Source organism: Chiloscyllium plagiosum, unplaced genomic scaffold (assembly GCF_037043375.1).
Source record: "Chiloscyllium plagiosum isolate Xiang-an unplaced genomic scaffold, Cpla_swu_hap1 HiC_scaffold_10, whole genome shotgun sequence".
Taxonomy (NCBI): Eukaryota; Metazoa; Chordata; class Chondrichthyes; order Orectolobiformes; family Hemiscylliidae; genus Chiloscyllium; species Chiloscyllium plagiosum.
The window spans coordinates 5,772,694-5,793,574 of record NW_028270148.1 but is presented as its reverse complement, the minus strand read 5'-3'; the positions used below and the strand labels follow the sequence as shown (position 1 = coordinate 5,793,574).

The window sequence follows — 20,881 nt, the reverse complement described above, 5'->3', positions numbered from 1 at the left end:
ATTTTATATAAAAGTGCAATTCTAACAGGTATGCAGGAGCAGTCAGAGCTGGATGTATACTTTTTTTTTCAAAGAAATGTCATGAAATATGAAAGATAACATCAGAGCCACCCTTTCAAGTTCTGTTGCAAAAAGAAAACACTGAACAGAAACCCATATTAGGATGACAGTAAAGTGCATGAACTATGAGAAGCTGGAATGTGGAACTCTTTTGATATTTAAGGAGAGCAGCTGAAGCAAAATTGTCAAGCTGATGAAAAAGCAGCAAAAAAAATCCCTCTCTTTTGATAAAAAGAAAAGAAATCTTCCAACAGGACCAGCTGCACAATTTCTGCCTCTTGGTCAGTAAAAGACAAGGGAAATGCTGATAAAATCTCTGCATGAACTCTTTGCAAAGTTGAAGTTTCCAATGTGAGGATTTGGAACAATTACCCATTGGATTCTGAATTATGGTCAGAAGATCTCCCATCAATGTTTCACTTTCTGGAATCAGCCTCATTGACAAGAATTTGTAGGAACTCTGAGAATTTAACACATTCTACCTTCTGATAGGATTTCCTTGCCCCACTGGGATGGTCTTTCTTTCAGGCATTTTTTTAACAATATCCCAAATTATTTCTGCAGAGCTGTGTTGCCTTGTCTGTGAATGAATGAATGTCTGAGATTAAAGGTTTAATCTCAAGTAGAAATGTAGTTGCTAACCACAATTTCTACCTGTTTGAAGAATCAGTCTCGCTGATAATAAGTAAGATATTTTTCAAGTCTTTAATGAGCCTGCAGTTTTTTTTAAACTTTAAATCAGACAACAGAACAGCAACAAATTGGCTGTATTGTTGATTCAGTAACGCATTTACTATGACTTGTCGTTAATTGGGGCTTGATTACTACAGCACTTCCCCCATTAGAGTCTAAACATTGTGATGTGAGTCTGTGGTTTCTGTATGATTTTAATATGATTTATTTTGGAATTTAGATTTTGAATGAGGAGCATGTAATTTTTGGTTTGTGTGTGTGTGGGAATTTAAAGTTTAAAATGGAATATTTCTGGAGTTCGAGAGTCCTAGAGTCATTGACTCACTCACCATGGAAACAGATCCTTTGGTCCACCCAGAACAGATGTCCTAATCTGACAGTTTTTTGGAGTGCGAATGTGTTTGCATTCAAAGAGATTTTATGAGTTGACAAAGTAAATGTTGAAATCATTCCAGTCAATGGAATTAGATTTTTTTTTGTTTGGAAGAAAGATGTATTGCTTGGAAAGCCTTATAGTTTCAATTCACAGGGTCCTGGTGGGAGTTAGATGTATAAACCAGTTTCCCCTGTGAAAGTTGATAGTTTCAGACTATTAAGGAAAAGGCGACCTCAGTATGAGTAGTTTAATTTTAATAATTCCAAACCCGAACTAATTATTTGGCCTCTTAGAAGGTTTATTTGAAGCTGAGAATTTCTGTTTCATTGTTGAAACCAAATCTGCAGCATTGTGTGTTTGTTTCTCAGTGATAGATCAGCACATTTTATGCAAAATAAAACTCAGTCCAGGTTTCAGTCTGGGATTGGACTTGTTGGAACATAATGATATTTCTTGGAGTGACTGTCAGATCCTATTGCTGGAGCTGAAGACACTGTCCAACCCCTGTAGTACTCTCCAGATATAGCAGCTCAAAAGCAAAACAATGGACATGCATTCTCCATGGAATGGCCATAACCACACAGTAGACACAGCTTGGATAACCTCCACTGGCCACTGCCTGCACCTATCAATGGCTGCCTTGTCCAGGTCCAAGATCAACTAGGCAAAACTGAGGACTGCAAATTCTGGAAACCAGACTTTAGATCAGAGTGGTGCTGGAAAAGCACAGCAGGTCAGACAGCATCTGAGGAGCAGAAAAATCGACATTTCAGGCAAAAGCCCTTAATCAGGAATAGAGGGCTTTTGCCTGAAACATCCTTTCCATTCCTGATTAAGGGCTTTTGCCCGAAATGTTGATTTTCCTGCTCCTCAGATGCTGCCTGACCTGCTGTGCTTTTCCAGGTCTAAGGTCAGATAAACTGGGAGATCCTCTGTTCTGCCCATCATGAGAGCCAATATATCCTGGGCTTGAGGGGGATGGTGGGTTTGGGTGAGACAGGAGCTTTGGGAACTGGTGCAAAATGTGTGGTCTAACAAGTTGGGTTCTAGCTCTCTGAGCAGCTCCCTGATTCAGGGTGATACAGAGTCAGTGAGTAATTAGGAGATCCCCAGTCCCAGTGAATACTAAGGGGCACTGTGTACATGGCAGTGGGAGGGTTGTGAGGAATCATGTTCAGGGAAAGGTGTTCATCCAAGGAAAGCAGTGAGCAGGCTAGGTAAGGTTTTGAGAGAGCTTCCTAGAAGATGCTGCCATATCTGAACAATAAGTGGGTCACCAGAGATCATCGAACATAAAACATTGAACAGTACAACACAGGAACGGACCCTTCAGCCCACAATGTTGTGCTGTATGTGACACCAAATGAAACTATTCCCTTCTGCCTGCCCATGGTTCATATCCATCCATACCTTGCACATTCATGTGCTTATCTAAAAGTCCCTTAAATGCCCTTATTGTGACTGCCTCAACCACCATCTCTGGAGTGGGTTCCAGACTCTACAGCTATCTGTGTAAAAAACGTTCCTCTCACATCTCCTTTGAACTTTCTCCCTCTCACTTTAGCTACATGTCCCCTCATATTACACATTTCAACTCTGGGAAAAATATTCTGTGTGTCAACCCTATCTATGCATCTCATAATTTTATAGATTTTTATCACGTCTCCCCTCAGCCTTCACCACTCAAGTGAAAACAATCTGAGTTTTTCTAGCTTCTCCTTATAGCTTATACCCTCTAATCTAGGCAGCATCATTTAAACTGTTCTGCACCCTCTCCAAAGTCTCCACATCCTTCCTATTACATAGCAACCAAAATTTAATACAGTAATCTGTGTGACCAAGCCAAAGTTGTATAAAGCTGCAATGTGACATGATTCTTGCACTCAATTCCTGACCAATAAAGGCCTTCTTTTCCATCCTAGATACTTGTGTGGCCACTTTCAGGGAGCTATGAACTTGAACCGCAAGATCATTCCGTACATTCATCCCATTCTGTCCTCCAATTAATTGTATTCTTCTCCTTAACATTTGGTCGCACAAAGTGCAGGACCTCACACTTACCCAGATGAAACTCCATCTGCCATTTTTCCATCCATACCTGAAACTGATCTCTAACCTACTCTATCCTTTGACAACCTTCTACATTGTCCACAACTCCACTAATCTTTGTGTCATCTGCAAAATTACTAAACCACCCAACTACATTTTCATTCACATCATTTATAAATATTGCAAGCAGCAATGGTTCCAATATGGATTTCTGCAGAACACCACTAGTCACAGATCTCCTGCCAGAAAAACACCCTTCCATCTCTACCCTCTGCCTTCTGTGGGCAAGCCAGTTCTGAATCCACACGGACAAATCACCATGGATTGCATGAATTTTACCATGAGGGATGTTGGCAAAAACCTTACTAAAATCTATGTAAACAATATCCACTGTTCTACCGTCATTGATCACTTTCATCAATTCCTGAAAAATTCAGTCAAGTTCATAATACAAGACCTGTCCTGCACAAAGCCATGCTGACATGCTTTCCAAATGTGCATAATTCCTATCCCAAAGAATCCTCTCCAATAATTTCCCAACTACCAATATGAGACTCACTGATCTATACTTTCCTGAATTATCTGTTACCCTTCTTGAAAAGAGGAACAACATTAGCTACGCATCAGTCTTGTGGGACCACTCCTGTGGCTAGCGAGGATATAAATATCTTGATCACTGGCCCAGCAATCTCCTGTTTTGCCTCTCTCAAGAGCCTGGGTTAGATACCATTGGACCCTGGAGACTTATCCACCTTAATGCTCTTCAAGAGATCCAACACCACTTCTTACTTGGTCTCAAAATTCCTGAGCATATTACTACGTTTCACATTTATTTCTCTATCCTCCATATCCCTCTCCTGGGTGAATATGGATGCAAAGTATTCATTCAGGATCTCACCCACATCCTCTCTCCCAAATACAATTTCTTTTTTTAACTTTCAGCAGCTCTACTTTGTCCAAAGTTATCCTCTTGTTTTTGGTGTATTTTTAGAATGCCTTGTGATTCTCTTTAACCCTATTTGCCAAAGTCATTTCATGGCCTCTCATTGCTCTCCGAATTCCTGTTTGATTAGTTTCTTGGTTTCCTTCTATTTGTCATGTGCCTGTCCATGTTTAGCTTCCTAAACCTTATATATGCTTTTTTTCCCCTTTTGATTCAATTCCGAACCTCCCTTGTTATCCCTTACCTTACCACCCTTGTCCTTCCTCCTTCCTGGAACCTGCCAGTCCTGAACTCTCAGCAGCAGTTCTTTAAACGATTTCCACATGTCAATCGTGGCCTTGCCACATAACAGCTCCTCCCAATTAAAACTCCCTGGCTCCTACCTAATACCGACATAATTTGCCTTTTCCCAATTTAGTACCTTCCTGCAAGGTCCTGACTTACCTTTGCTTTTAGCTATCTTAAAATTAAGAGGGTTGTGATCACTGTTTCTATAATGCTCTCCCACTGAAGGGTCAGTCACTTGGCCAGGCTCATTCACTAATACAAGGTCCAGTATGACCATTCCTCCAGTTGGACAATCCACTAACTGTTTCAATAAACCATCTTGGATGCACTTAACACACTATGCCCCATCTAAGCCTTTTGCTCTGAGGGAGTCCCAGTCAATATTGGGGAAGTTAAAGTCACCCACTATGAGAATTCTGTTTTTATTGCATCTTTCCATAATCTGCCTTAATATTGTTCCTTAATGTCTCTGTGACTGTAGGGTGGGAGATAGCTATAGTATAATTTTATCAGAGTAATTGCATCCATCTTACTTTTGCGCTCGAACCATAATGCCTCAGTATCCCACCAGATGAGCTGGAATCAGGGAGAAGGGAATGGGACATGTGAGGGGCATGGAACGTCTGGTGGGGACAGGGAGTGGGGAGAGCCTGAGGCTAGGAGCTATAATCAGGAGCTGTCTTTATTCAGGAAACGTCACTCTACACTCTGACCCTGCTGTTTCTCTTCTAGCATTAATACTCATATTAATGAGAACTAATAGTTATTTAACATGAAAATGTGTCAATTATTTAATTACTTTGCACCAACTCCATTGGTTCAATCTTAAACCAGTTCCCGATTTAATGCTGTACTTGTTCCCCCTGAACTGCCTGTTTGAACAACTGGCAGCACATTGTAACCTGGAGAGTTGATTCTGAAATTCTTGGTATTCATCCCCTAAATGTGCAAATCCTCCAGTCCTTCTTCAGTCTCCACTTCTGGAATGTGTCACCGATGGTCACACTGCCCGGTTACAGTGTACCCTGAGGAATGCTGCAGTGACACACACTGATGTTCACTGGCACTGGGGCAGACCAGGAAATGACACGGAGTGGATTTTAATGTATAACGTGAAGAACATCACACAATGGAGCCCAGGATTCTCAGAGCGATTCCAGCGTTCCAGAGACAACTCTCGTAACAGCTTCATTCTGACCATCGTAAACATCCAGCCCAGTGACGTTTGGGTCTATTACTGTAAAGTGTGAGGCTGGATTGTTGGGAGAGGCAGCCAGCTCATTGTAAATGGTGAGTAGAGTTTACATCAATATCTCTTCCAGTAATAACCTTGTGCCCAGTGGATGGTTTGGAGATCAGTTGATAATCAAGAAGATTGAGGAGGTGGTGGAGAGTGATCTCAGGGATGTGGAGAGGAAACTGAGCTCACGTTCGGTCATTACCCAAAGTTGCCCTCTCTGGGTTTAGACTCGGGGGTATCTTTGGGGGTTAGTATAATGTGGCTGTTTACTGAGCTGAAGAGACTGTTTTATCTTCACTGTGTCGTCATGTTGGACATACATTTGGAGAGAGTGGATACAACCTTGGGATGATTGAAGGAGGTGGAAAGACAGTGAAGTGATGGGGGAGATGGAAATGTTGACTAGGTTTCTGAGGGCGAAATGATGATGGCGAGGTGTTCGGGACTGGTGCCCTGGGGACAGCACAGAGATGATCAGAGTCTGGAGGAGAGACCACTGGTGCTGGGAGGAAGCTGATGATGTGAGCAGTCAGAGAGGCACCCTGAGATAGCAGTGCCAGGAAGCTGCAATATGTGCCTGAGACTTTCCAACAGAAAGTGGACTCAATGTTTCTCAAAGGATTGGAGAGCTGAGAGAGTAAGTGGAGGGAGAAACAGTGAGATGCACAGTCACACCGAGATCAGGACTCTGTGTGATGCTGCTAATTGGTCTGGGAAGGAGCATTGTTGATGTAAGGGGCTCCTTGCTCACATTTCCCTATTACAATGAATTGGCTATTTGGATCCATTTTCTGATTGTTCATTGAGTTTGGTAAGGAGCAGTTGTTTCAATATGATTCATTAGTGACTTTGATAAAGAAAGTTTCCATCTGTGATAATGGAGGATGGTTCACTGGGACCAGAGGGCATGCAGAGTACACAGACTTTCAGTTTGATTACAGTTTTTTTTGGAGGGGGGACATGGAGGGGGTGAAATGACTCCACAGATGCCAGGATACCATCACCAAGTTATCCTTTATTTACATGTGGGAAGTCCTTGACACTGATCGAGCTCCCTCAGAGCCAACTCTTAGAGTGAAAAGAAACTTTGATATTCTTATTTCTATCTGTCAGCCAGTGCTCCCTGATTGAACCAGAATAATAGCCCCAATCTGAGAATTCATATTCTCTGAGATCCACCTGGCTGACCTCAATCCAAACACGACAGTGGGGGCATAGATCACAGAACAGAATGCAAAACATGGAACAGTACAGCTCAGGTCTGTCTCTGACTTCCTTCCTTCCTTGACATCTGATTCCACTTTTCGGGACAGTCTGGCCACAAATCTCCACAATGAACCCACTGACTCCTGCAGCTAACCCACTATACTTCCTTTCACTCTGTTTCCTGCAAAGACTCCATTCCACTCTCCCACTCCATTGATTATGTTCCAATGAGGCCAACTTTGACAAGGAAGTCTCTGAAATCTCCACCTTCCTCCTCATCCGAGGATGCCCCAGCGCCGTTGTTGACAGGGTCCTCAACTGGGTTTAGCTTATCTCCTGCACTTACGTCCTCACTCCTTCTCTTTCCTCCTACAACAGCGATAGGGTTTCCCCCGTCTTTACCTACCGTCCCACCAGCATCCACATCCAGAAGGTCAGTTACCATTTCCACCACCTCCAATGAGATGCCACCACCAGACACAGATTCCCCTCCCCTTCCTTTTCCACCTTACATGGGGACTGTTTCCTAAGGACACCCAGGCCCACTCTTCTTTCACTCCCAACACCCTCACATCCCCAGGTATCTTCCCTTGCAACCACCAAAGGTGTAAAACGTGCCATTTTACCTTCTCTCTCCTCAGTATCCAAGGGCCCAAACATACCTTCCAGGTGAAGCAGCACTTTACCTGCACATTCCACAATCTAGTCTACTGCACTCGCTGCTTACAATGTGTTCCCTTCTACACTGGGGAAATAAAGCGTAAACTGGGTGACCCCTTCACAGAACATCCACGTTTTTCCCACAAGAGAGTCCCTGAGCTTTCAGTTTCCCATGACTTTAATACACCACTGTGTTCCCTGGACAAAATCTATCTCAGGCTTGCTGCAGTACGACAGTGAAGCTCAGCACAGGCTGGAAGACCAACACCCATTTTCCACTTGGGGACCCTACAGCCCTCTGGGCTTAATTTTGAATTCAATTTTTTTCCGGCTTGAACTCGCCCATGCCCTAGTCCAATACTACACAAACCAGACTGTGTTATCAGATAGTCTGTCATTACACACTACCTATTGTTGGTCACTAACAGGCTCTATTAACAGCTAGTCATCCACCCAGCCAGTTCATTGCCCACTCAATGTCTGTGGAACTGTTTTTCTCCCTGTTGGGGCTCTGTCCTCACCTATTAACTACTCCTTACTTCATTCCCCCACCCTACCTAGTGCATAAAAACACACTACCATCAGGCTTGAGGAAGTTTCACGGGAACCAGAATGTTTCTCTTCACAGCAAGCTATGGACGTATACCACAAAATTGCTCTGTGTACCAATGCTCCAACCATTTACTTTATCCTTTCCAATTGTATTTGACCTCCCAAGATGCATCACCTCACACTTTCCAGATTAAACTCTATCTGCCATTTCTCTGCTGATATTTCCAACTGACCCACATTCTACTACATCCTTTGGCAACATTCCTCACTATCTACAACTCCACACATTGTCATATCATCTGTAAATTTACCAATGAGTCCACCTATATTTTCATATCATTTATATATATATTAAAACAAAGGAAAACACCCCTCCTCAGCTCCCCTCTGTCTTCTATGACCAAGCCAATTTTGTATTCAACTGCCCAACTGACCATGGATCCAATGTGATTTTATCATCTGGACCAGCCGACCACGAGGGGCCATGTCAAACGATTTAGTTATATCGATGTCGACACCATCCACTGTCCTACTCTCAAGAACATCCACTGTCCTGGCCTGGTGCAGACTCTTTGTGTTATTCTCACCACTTGCCTTCCCATTTATCTTTGTGCCATCCGCAAACTTTGCTGCAGTTGATTCACTTTCCTCATCTAGTCATTATTATCGATTGTCAAAAATTGTGGCCCAGCACAGAGCCCTGGAGCACTTCACATATTGCAGGTTGTTACCTTGAAAATGCCCCCTTTATCCCAACTGTCTATCATTGTTTAGTTTGCCAATCCTCAATCTATACTACCTCCCATGCCAAGGACTCTCATTTTATTAAATAGCATTATAGCCATTTGTCCAATGTGGCAGCAGAGTAAGACAGGGGCTGAAGCCAGACTGGCAGCAGAGTGAGTCCTAGATGGAGGCCAGCGTGTGGAGACAGCTGGCGGGCAGGGACTCATGTTGGAAAAGGAGCAGGACGCAAGTACTTCATAGTTACTTTTTCTTATCAGTTTGTACTTTTTAAACTCTCTTACCATGCTAACCTACATTGATGTTACTCTGTGATAACACTTAAAGTATGTGTACCTGGGTAATGAGTACCTAAGATGGCGCTGAGAGGCAGCATTACAAACTTGTCACTGCACTCTATTGAGTGTGTGTGACAGTCAAAGCTATTCTATTCTATTAACGTGTGGTACCTCATCAAAAGTGTTTTGCAATTTTAAATACGTTACATCACCTGCACCCCTTTATCTAACCTGATTCTTACCTCATCAAAGAATTCCATTAAATCTGTCCAGCATTATTTATCCTTCATTACACCATCCTGACACTGCTGGATCATATTTACATTTCAAAATGTTCTGTCCATGCCATCATCACCATCACTTTCACCACTATCACCATCACCATTATTATTATTATTATTATTATTATGATTATTAGCATTATTACTGTTGATGTTGCTGGAGAATCGCTGCCTTCTTGAGTCACTGCAGTCCATGTGCTGTAGGTAGATCCATAATGCCTTCAGGGAGTGAATTCCAGGTTTTGACTCAGTGACACTGAAGGAAGAGCAACATATTTCCAAGTCAGAATGAGGAGTGCTTGGAGGGGATGGTGTTCCCATGTATCTGTTGCCCTTGCCCCTCTAGATGGAAGTGAATGTGGGTTTTGATCGTGCTGCAGAAGAAATTCATGTGTCCAAAATATCGATGAGATTCTGACGAGAGTGAAGAAGTACTGTTTTGTGCACTGTTTATTTAATTACTTCTATTTCTGTCGATGCACTTTCTTTGATCTGAATCAGTCACAGATGCAGCTTAATGGTTTAGTGTAACAACCTGTTCTTTCTGTTCAGTTCAAAACTCCTACCACCCCATCAGATCCTTTCAATTCAGCAGCGTTGACATTCTAGTCTTGTGTAAATAAACTTATTGTTATCTTTTTTCTTTAAAGATATCACCAGTCCAATCCTTCTTCCGTGTCCGATCCTGGAACATGTCACTGAGGGTCACACTGCCCAGTTATAGTGCACCATGAGGAACACCGCACCGGGGCAGACAAGAGAATAACACAGAGTGGATTTTAATGTATAACGGGAGGAACATTACACAATGGAGCTCAGGATTTACTGGGCGATTCCAGCTTTCTAGAGACAGCTCCTGTAACAGATTCATTCTGACCATCACAAACATGCAGCCCAATGACACTGGCGTCTATTACTGCAGAGTCTACGGGAGAGGAAGCATTATCATTGTAAACAGGAAGTAGAGTTTCCATGACACTGCTCCAGCAATGACCTCTCACGTGTGAATGAATTAGAGATCAGTTTGTTATCAAGTAGATTGGGGAGGTGATGGAGAATGATCTCGGGGATGGATTCTCTATGGGGAGGAAGCTGAGCTCAGGTGCAGAAATTTATTTAATTGTTTTGTGAGATGTGGGTGTCACTGGCTGGGCCAGCATTTATTGCCCATCCTTAATTGCCCTTGAGAAGGTGTTGCTGAGCTGCCTTCTTGAAGCACTGCAGTGACCCATTGGTTGTCATTCCTGGATATAGGTCAGGCATCTACACAATCTATCAAGACTCTGCTAAATGGTTCTTCAAAAACTGTGATTGGAATTAAAGGTGAAGCTTTAATTGAGGGTTGGGGATTCCCCAAGTCGTGACGTGGACCATCCTGTCTGGTTAAAATTTAACATAAGACCATAAGACATAGGAGCGGAAGTAAGGCCATTCGGCCTATCGAGTCCACTCCGCCATTCAATCATGGCTGATGGGCATTTCAACTCCACTTACCCGCATTCTCCCCGTAGCCCTTAATTCCTTGTGACATCAAGAATTTATCAATTTCTGCCTTGAAGACATTTAGCGTCCCAGCCTCCACTGCACTCTGTGGCAATGAATTCCACAGGCCCACCATTCTCTGGTTGAAGAAATGTCTCCGCATTTCTGTTATGAATTTACCCCCTCTAATTCTAAGGCTGTGTCCATGGGTACTAGTCTCCTCGCCTAATGGAAACAATTTCCTAGCGTCCACACTTTCCAAGCCATGTATTATCTTGTAAGTTTCTATAAGATCTCCTCTTAATCTTCTAAACTCCAATGAATACAATCCCAGGATCCTCAGCCGTTCCTCGTATGTTAGACCTACCATTCCAGGGATCATCCGTGTGAATCTCCGCTGGACACGCTCCAGTGCCAGTATGTCCTTCCTGAGGTGTGGGGACCAAAACTGGACACAGTACTCCAAATGGGGCCTAACCAGAGCTTTATAAAGTCTCAGTAACACAACAGTGCTTTTATATTCCAACCCCCTTGAGATAATTGACAACATTGCATTCGCTTTCTTAATCACGGACTCAACCTACATGTTTACCTTTAGAGAATCCTCAACTAGCACTCCCAGATCCCTCTGTACTTTGGCTTTACGAATTTTCTCACCGTTTAGAAACTAATCCATGCTTCTATTCTTTTTCCCAAAGTGCAAGACCTCGCATTTGATCACATTGAATTCCATCAACCATTTCCTGGACCACTCCTCCAAACTGTCTAGGTCCTCCTGCAGCCTCCCCACTTCCTCAGTACTACCTGCCTGTCCACCTAACTTTGTATCATTGGCAAACTTCGCTAGAATGCCCCCAGTCCCTTCATCCAGATCATTGATATATAATGTGAACAGCTGCGGTCCCAACACTAAACCCTATGGGACACCGCTTGTCACCGGCTGCCATTCCGAAAAAGAACCTGTTATTCCAACTCTCTGCCTCCTGTCAGACAGCCAATCCTCTATCCATACCAGTAGCTCACCTTGAACACCATGAGCCCTCACCTTGCTCAGCAGCCTCTCATGTGGCACCTTATCAAAGGCCTTTTGGAAGTCTAGGTAGACCACATCCACTGGGTTTCCCCGGTCTAACCTACTTGTCACCTCTTCAAAGAACTCCAACAGGTTTGTCAGGCACGACCTCCCCTTACTAAATCCATGTTGACTTGTTCTAATCCAACCCTGCTCTTCCAAGAATTTAGAATCCTTAATGATGGATTCTAGAATTTTACCAACAACCGAGTTTAGGCTAATTGGCCTATAATTTTCCATCTTTTGCCTTGATCCTTTCTTGAACAAGGGGGTTACAACAGCGATCTTCCAATCATCTGGGACTTTCCCGGACTCCAGTGACTTTTGAAAGATCTCAACCAACGCCTCCGCTATTTCCTCAGCCACCTCCCTCAGAACTCTAGGATGTAACCCATCAGGGCCAGGAGATTTATCAATTTTAAGACCTTTTAGCTTTTCTAGCACCTTCTCTTTTGTAATGGCAACCATACTCAACTCAGCCCCCTGACTCCCTTTAATTGTTGGGATATTACTCATGTCTTCCACTGTGAAGACTGACGCAAAGTATTTATTAAGTTCTCCTGCTATTTCCTTATCTCCCATTACTAGGCTTCCAGCATCAGTTTGAAGTGGCCCAATGTCTACTCTTGCCTGTCGTTTGTTTCTTATGTATTGAAAGAAACTTTTACTATCATTTCTAATATTACTGGCTAGCCTACCTTCATATTTGATCCTCTCCTTCCTTATTTCTCTCTTTGTTATCCTCTGTTTGTTTTTGTAGACTTCCCAATCTTCTGATTTCCCAGTGCTCTTGGCCACTTTATAGGCTCTCTCTTTTTCTTTGATAGATTTCCTGACTTCCTTTGTCAGCCATGGCTGTCTAAGCCCTCCCCGGATAATCTTTCTCTTCTTGGGGATGAACATGTGTACAGTGTCCTCAATTTTACCCACAAACTCCCGCCATTTTTGCTCTACTGTCTTCCCTGCTAGGCTCTGCTTCCAGTCTATTTTCGTCAGTTCCTCTCTCATGCCCTCATAGTTACCTTTATTTAACTGTAACACCATTACATCTGATTTTGCCTTCTCTCTTTCAAACTGCAGACTGAACTCTACCATATTATGATCGCTGCTTCCTAAGTGTTCCCTTACTTTAAGATTTTTTATAAAGTCTGGTTCATTACATAGCAATAGGTCCAAAATAGTCTGCTTCAATGTGGGCTCCATGACAAGCTGTTCCAAATAGCCTTCCTGTAAGCATTCCATGAATTCCCTTTCTTTGGATCCACTGGCAACATTATTTACCCAGTCCACCTGCATATTGAAGTCTCCCATGATCACTGTGACCTTGCCTTTCTGACATGCCTTCTCTATTTCCCGGTACATGTTGTGCACCTGGTCCTGACCACTGTTAGGAGGTCTGTACATAACTCCCACTATGGTTTTTTTGCCTTTGTGGTTCCTCAATTCCATCCACATAGACTCCACACCATCCAACGCTATGTCATTCAGCATCATAGATTTAATTTTGTTCTTAACTAACAAGGCAACCCCGCCCCCTCTGCCCACCTCTCTGTCTTTTCGATAAGTTGAAAACCCTTGGATGTTTAATTGCCAGTCCAGACCCCCCTGTAACCACGTCTCTGTGATGCCTACCACATCATATTCATTCACGATGATCTATGCCATTAGTTCGTCTGCTTTGTTATGAATGCTACGAGCATTCAAGTAAAGTGCCTTAATGTTAACTTTCTTATCATTAGAGATATTGGAAGTCATAAGATGTCCTAAGTTATCCTTCCTTTTTGCTGCATTCCCAGTCTGTCTCAAGTTTAAATCTGCCTGCACATATGCTATCCTGCCGCTTATCTTTCTATTTAACTCCATGCTCCCTGTCGCTTTCACTTTCCCTTCCCCCAACTCAGAAGTTTAAAGTCCTACTGACCACCCTATTTATCCTCTTTGCTAGAACATTGGTACCTGATCGGTTCAGGTGGAGACCGTCCCAACGGTACAGATCCCCCCGGTTCCAAAACTGATGCCAATGCCCCATGAAGTGGGGCACACCACTTTCCCACACCAATCCCTTAGCCACGTGTTTACTTCCCTAATTTTCTTATCCCTATGCCAATTGGCACGTGGCTCGGGCAGTAATCCGGAGATTATGACCCTTGAGAACCTGTACTTCAATTTCCTTCCTAGTGCTCGATAATCCCCAAACAAGTCCTCCACCCTAGCTTTGCCTATGTTGTTAGTCCCAACGTGGACCACAACAACTGGATCCTCCCCCTCCCGCGCCAATATCCTTTCAAGCCGGTCAGAGATGTCCCGCACCCTGGCACCGGGTAGGCAACACACTATGCGAGACTCCCGATCCGGCTTGCAAAGGATACTATCTGTCCCCCTAATTATAGAATCCCCTATAACAACTGCGTGTCTTTTTGCTCCCCCCTCTTGAATGGCCTTCTGCACCATGGTGCCATGGTCAGCTGGCTCATCCTGTCCAGAGCCCTTTTCCTCAACTGTACAGGGAGCAAGAATCTTATACCTGTTGGACAAGGTCAAGGGATGAGGCTCCTGCACTCAGGTTCCCCCTACCTGCCTCACTTACAGTCACACTCTGATGTCCCTGATCACTAACTGGATGTGAATTACTTAATCTCCCAGGTGTGACTGCCTCCTGAAACAAAGTGTCCAGGTAACTCTCCCCCTCCCGGATGTGCCGCAGTGTTTGAAGCTCAGATTCTAGATCATCAACTCTGATCCAGAGTTCTTCCAGCAACCAACACTTGCTGCAGATGTGGTCACTGCCGTTCACAATGGGATCAGCCAGCTCCTACATCATACAGCTACAGCACACTACCTGACTAGCCATCTCTGCTTAGTTAATTACTTTATTACTTTGTACAGGTTTGAGTTATAATACTTCCTGATACCTCTCTGCTATAGTCTTTTATTAAAAAAAACAATTAATAGATAAACAGTACTTAGTAAGGGGGTTAGAGGAGGAGGGCAGGTGGGAGACACTACAGTTGTAGAGACTCGGGTTTAGCCGCCTTCCTGATTTATATACTCACTGCTTTCCTTCCTAGCTGGCCCTCTGGTCGTCGTCACTTCCCCCTGCTGCTCCCGCTCTTTCCGTGAAGAGAAAAAAAACACCGCTGCTCGCTACCGGTAAGTAATTTTACCTTAGCTGTAGCCTTCCGGGTTCATTTAAACTCAGCTGCTGCTTGCACTCAAAAATCTTTATACAAACATCTTTATACAATTCTCACCAACAAAAGTGTTTTAGGACTTTAGATTTTGTGTTCCCAATCTACAAATGATCTGCCACTTGGACTTCATGAACTAATTTGTGAAGTTTCATTCTGCTCCTCAGGTGGAGGGACCACCTGATGGACCATTGTCCATTTCACATCACCTGGTTTTTGGGGCAGACTCTCTTTCCTCATTAATACTTTCACTTCCAAGCAATAACACCTAGGGATTGTTTCTGATTTCATTTCATAGCTTCATACAGCATGGAAACCAACTCATACTAAACATAAATTCAAACACAACTAATCCCACCTGTCTGGTCCTGATCCATATCCCTCCAAACCTTTCCTATTCATATATTTATCTAAAAGCCTTTAAATCTTGAAACTGTACCCACATCCACCACTTTTATTCATTCCATGCACGATCTTCCCTCTGTGTAAAAAAAAATGCACCTCATGTCTTTTTCAAACATTCTCCTCTCATCCTGAAAATAGTCCCTGTAGTCTTGATTTTCCACATCCTAGGGAAAAGACATCTAACATGGGCCCTATCTGTTCTGCTCATAATTTTATAAAGCTCTAAAAGGTTACCTCTCAATCTCGTACTCCAGTGAAGAAAAGTCTCAACCTATCCAGTCTTTTTTTAAAATTCAGACATTCCATACCCGCTTACATCCTGGTAAATCTCTTCTGAACCCTCTCCAGCTTAATGATATCGTTTCTTTCACATTGCGACCAGAAGTGGGCAGAATACTCCAGAAGAGGATTCACCAATGTTCTGTACAACCTCAACATGACATCCCAATTCCTGTACATAAAAGATTGAGCAATGAGGAGGAGGCTGTTTTATAAAACTTTCTCAATTCTGAATCCACTTGTTGCGTTTTTGTTAAAGATATCTTCTGAACATTCTCTTTGTCTTTATTCTTTGCATTTTCAAACATTGATTTTGAAAACTGAAATTGCAAAACAACTCCCTTTTTAACATATTCCTTTTGACATAGTTCTAACTTTATGAATCTGAGATCTAGTCACAATATCATCAGGAAGCAATGGAACATGTTCCTTCTGGAACATTTCAGTCTAATTTCACCTCCACTGGATGTTGAACCATCCTCAGTGAGAGTAATATTCTTGAACCTGCCTGGTCATTCCTCAAAATATTCTTCAATTCCTTCAATCGGAATTTTTGCACTCCTCCCATTACAACCTCTCCATTGACCAAGTCACTGTTTAACCCAGCTCTGTGGAATGAGATCAAGAAGAGAGTGAGGTGATGGAGAGTGATCTTGGTGATGGATTCACTGTGGAGAGGAAGCTGAGCTCAGGTGCAGTAATTTATTTAATTGTTTTGTGAGATGTGGATGACACTGGCTGGGCCAGCATTTATTGCCCATTCTTAATTGCCCTTGAGAAGGTGGCGATGAGCTGCATTCCTGAACCACTGCAGTGACCCATTGGTTGCCATTTTTGGATATCTTCTTGAACCACTGGCCCATCTGGTAAAAATTTAACATCTTGGCCTCTTGATTTGAACTCAAAGAAATAACTCCCCTTTTGTGATTAAATTCTCAGAACCTCAAGTGTTCCAAATACGGACAATGTTTCTTTCCAATGATCTTTGGGGTTCTTTATTTCTTTGAGGTGACTCTAAGGAAAGATGTGCTGGCCTTGAAGGTGGGTCCAGAGATTTACAAGAATGATCCCAAGGATGAAGAGCTCGTCATATGAGGAATGGTTGAGGACTCCAGGTCTGTAATCGATCAACTTTGGAAGGATATGGGAGGGTACACAGAACCTGATTGACATTTACAGGATACTTAGTGGTCTGGATAGAATGGACATGGAGAAGATGATTACCCTAGTAGGAGAGATTAAAACCTGAGGGCACAGCCTCAGAATGGACAGGCAGCCCTTCAGAACTGAGATGTGGAGGAACTTGTCTTTATCTAAGTGAATAATTTGTCTGTCCAGCAGTTCTTCTCTCTCTTAGGGCTCCATCTCCAACTATCACTTTCTCCCTACCTCTTCTCCCCATCCCACAATCTGCACAAAAATGGGCACTTTTCCAACTACTCTCAGTTCTGAAAGAGGATCACTCGACCTGAAACGTTAACTTTGATTTCTCTCCACATACGCTGCCAGATCTACTGAGCTTTTCCACCATTTCTGTTTTTGTTAGGAATTTGTTTAATGTGTTCAAGAAAGGTTTCTTTATCAATATGTAGATTAACCCACTGGAAAATACTCAAAACATGACTTTCTCTTGGGAAATATGACAGGACAAGTGTCTGAAGTGCTAGTGGAGGACCGTTTGGGATAAGTGATCATAACTGTATTAGCTGAAGAATAGTTAGGGAAAAGGATAAGCTTAGTCTAAAAGTTAATATAAGAAATTGGAGTGTGATCAATGGTGACAGTCGAGGAAGGTATTGGGGTATGTTGTGTCCAGGCAAAGGCATCACTGGCAAGTGGGAAACTATCAAAAATACGATAATGAGAGTTCAGAGACAATATATTCCTGTTAGAGTGGAAGGTAAGGTTGGTAGGTTAGGGAACGCTGGATGACTTGAGATGTTGAGGCTCTGGTCAAGAAAATGAAGGAAACATATGTCAGGTATAAATAACTGGGACCGTGTGAGTCTCTTGAAGAGTGTAAGGGGAGTAGGGGGATACTTAAGAGGGAAGTCAGGAAAGCAACAAGGGAAAATGAGACAGCTTTAGTAAATGTGGTTCAGGATAATCCAATGATACTCTACAAGTGCATGAAGAGCAAAAGGACAATGAGAAAGAGAGTAGGGCTCCTTAAAGATCAACAGGGTTTGTTTGCAATACCCACGGTTGTGGGTACAGTGTTGGAAAAGGTTATAAGAGATAGTATGTATCATCATCTAGAGAGAATAAATTGATTAGGAATAATCAACATGTTGTTGTGGTTCTGTTCGCCGAGCTGGAAGTTTTTGTTGCAAACGTTTCGTCCCCTGGCTAGGCGACATCATCAGTGCTTGGGAGCCTCCTGCGAAGCGCTTCTTTGATGTTTCCTCCGGTGTTTATAGTGGTCTGTCCCTGCCGCTTCCGGTTGTCAGTTTCAGCTGTCCGCTGTAGTGGTTGGTATATTGGGTCCAGGTCGATGTGTTTGTTGATGGAGTTTGTGGATGAATGCCATGCCTCTAGGAATTTCCTGGCTGTTCTCTGTCTGGCTTGCCCTATGATAGTAGTGTTGTCCCAGTCGAATTCATGTTGCTTGTTGTCTGCGTGTGTGGCTACTAAGGATAGCTGGTCGTGTCGTTTCATGGCTAGTTGATGTTCATGTATGCGGATTGTTAGCTGTCTTCCTGTTTGTCCTATATAGTGTTTTGTGCAGTCCTTGCATGGTATTTTGTACACTACATTAGTTTTGCTCATGTTGGGTATCGGGTCCAACATGGTTTTGTGAAGGGTAGGTCGTGCTTCATAAACCTTATTGAGTTCTTTGACATGGTGACCAAACAGGTGGATGAGGGTAAAGCGGTTGATGTGGTGTATATGGATTTCGGTATGGCGTTTGATAAGGATCCCCACAATAGGCTCTTGCACAAAATGCATAGGCATGAGATTGAGGCTGATTTAGTGATTTGGAACAGAAATAAGACAGAGGGCGGTGGTTGATGGGAAATGTTCATCTTGGAGTTCAGTTACTAGTGGTGTATGGCAAGGATCTGTTTTGGTGTCACTGCTGTTTATCATTTTTGTAAATGGCCTGGGAGAGGATGCAGAAGGATGGGTTAGTAAATTTACAGATGACACTAAGGTCAGTAGAGTTGTGGATATTGCCGAAGGATATTGTAGGTTGCAGAGGGACATAGGTGAGTTGAAGAGCTGAGCTGAGAGGTGACAAATGGAGTTTATTGTGGAAAAGTGTGAGGTGATTCACTTTGGAAGGAGCAACAGGAATAAAGAGTACTGGACTAATGGTAAGATTCTTGGTCATGTCGATGGGAGATCTCGGTGTTCATGTACATAGATCCCTGAAAGTTGTTTCCTAGTTTGATTATGGTTGTTAAGAAGGCATATGGTGTGTTAGCTTTTATTCAGAGAGGGATTTAGTTTTGGAGCCATGAGCTGTACAAAATTCTGATGCAGCCACACTTGGAATATTGAGTACAATTCTGGTCACCACATTATAGGAAGGATGTGGAAGCTTTGGAAAGGGTTCAGAGGAGATTTACTAATGTGTTGCCTGGTGTGGAGGGAAGATCTTACAAGGAAATGCTGAGGGACTTGAGGCTATTTTTGTTTTAGAGTATGTTGAGAAGTGACTTAATTGATACATTCAAGATAATCAGAAGGTTAGATAAGCTGACAGTGAGAGCCTTTTGCCTCAGATGGTGATGGCTAGCATGAGGGGACAGAGCTTTAAATTGAGGGGTGATAGATATAGGACAAATGTCAGAGTTAGTTTCTTTACTCAGAGACTAGTAAGGGCATGGAATACCCTGCCTGCCACAGAAGTAGACTCACCAACTTTACGAGCATTTAAATGATCACTGAATAAACATATGGATGAAAATGGAATAGTGTAGGTTAGGTCGGCTTCAGATTAGTTTCACAGGTCACTGCAACATTGAGGGCTGAAGCACCTGTACAGCGCTATTATGTTTTCTGTTCTATGTTCTAATGAGTGAAGTGCTTTCAAAGTGTGATCACTTTCATCAGACAGAGAGGAACTAATTTAAACTTAGCAAGGTCACTGGGAGAATAATGCTGCTTCAGAATATAGGAACATTAGAAATATGAGCGAGTGTAAAGCCAACAACATCTCCAAGCTGCTCCACCATTCAAACAATCCTGGCGGATCATTTGTCCAAATTCCATCTTCTCCACTGTCCCTCATATCGCGGAAATTTTCAGAGAGACCGGGGGGGTCTGTCCATTTCAGCTTGAAGTGATCTCAATGATGGGACATTGTAAATTCTTTTGCCGAGAGAATTCCACAGATTAACAACCCTTTGTGGAAAGAAATTTCTTCCAAAAAATATCATCTGTCCAGTTCAGTTTGACATCTCATTGAGAAGCCTGTCCTGCTGACAGTGCTGCACTGCCTTTGTACTGCACTGAGGGAGCAGCCTGGATGGTACGATCACATCTCAGGACTCGGCTTGCAATCTTAAGTCTCAGAAACAAATGTTTTTCCACTGAGCCGACTTTAATGAATGAGGGAGGCTGCTAACACGGATCTGGTTCCAGGGAGGGAGATCCCTTTTGCCCATAAGTAGTAAATATTGTTAGAGTGTGAAATAATTCTAAATAAGCCATCACTGTGTCCATGTTATAGATCACAGATTTTAAACATTTCTCTTTTTCCTGTTAGCCATTGCAGCAATGGGATCGCTCTATTTACAGTGAGCTTCGCGTTTTCTCCATCTTTTATTGTTTTTTTTTAATGGCTTGGAGGGGAGCTTTCAGGGGATGGTGTTCCCATGTACCTCTTCCCTTGTCTTTCGAGACAGAAATATTCATTGGATTGTAGGTGTTGTCTGAGGACTTTTGGTGAATTTCTGCAGTGCATCTTTTGGAAGGTGCATCCTGCTGTTACTGAGGGTCAGTGGTGGAGGGAGTGAATATGGTGCCAATCAAGCAACTGCTTTGTCCTGGATGGTGTGAACCTTCTTGAGTATTGTTGGGATATTTAAGGAACTGTTGTGTTGTAGATCACATGGTCCACACTGCAATGGGTGACAG

The 20,881-nt window shown here is 43.0% G+C and overlaps 1 pseudogene; it reads left to right on the top strand.

Annotated features, from left to right (window-relative positions):
* LOC148148896 (uncharacterized) overlaps positions 1-10,094 on the top strand; it is a 39,476-nt pseudogene extending 29,382 nt beyond the window's left edge.
* Positions 10,095-20,881: the final 10,787 nt, after the last annotated feature.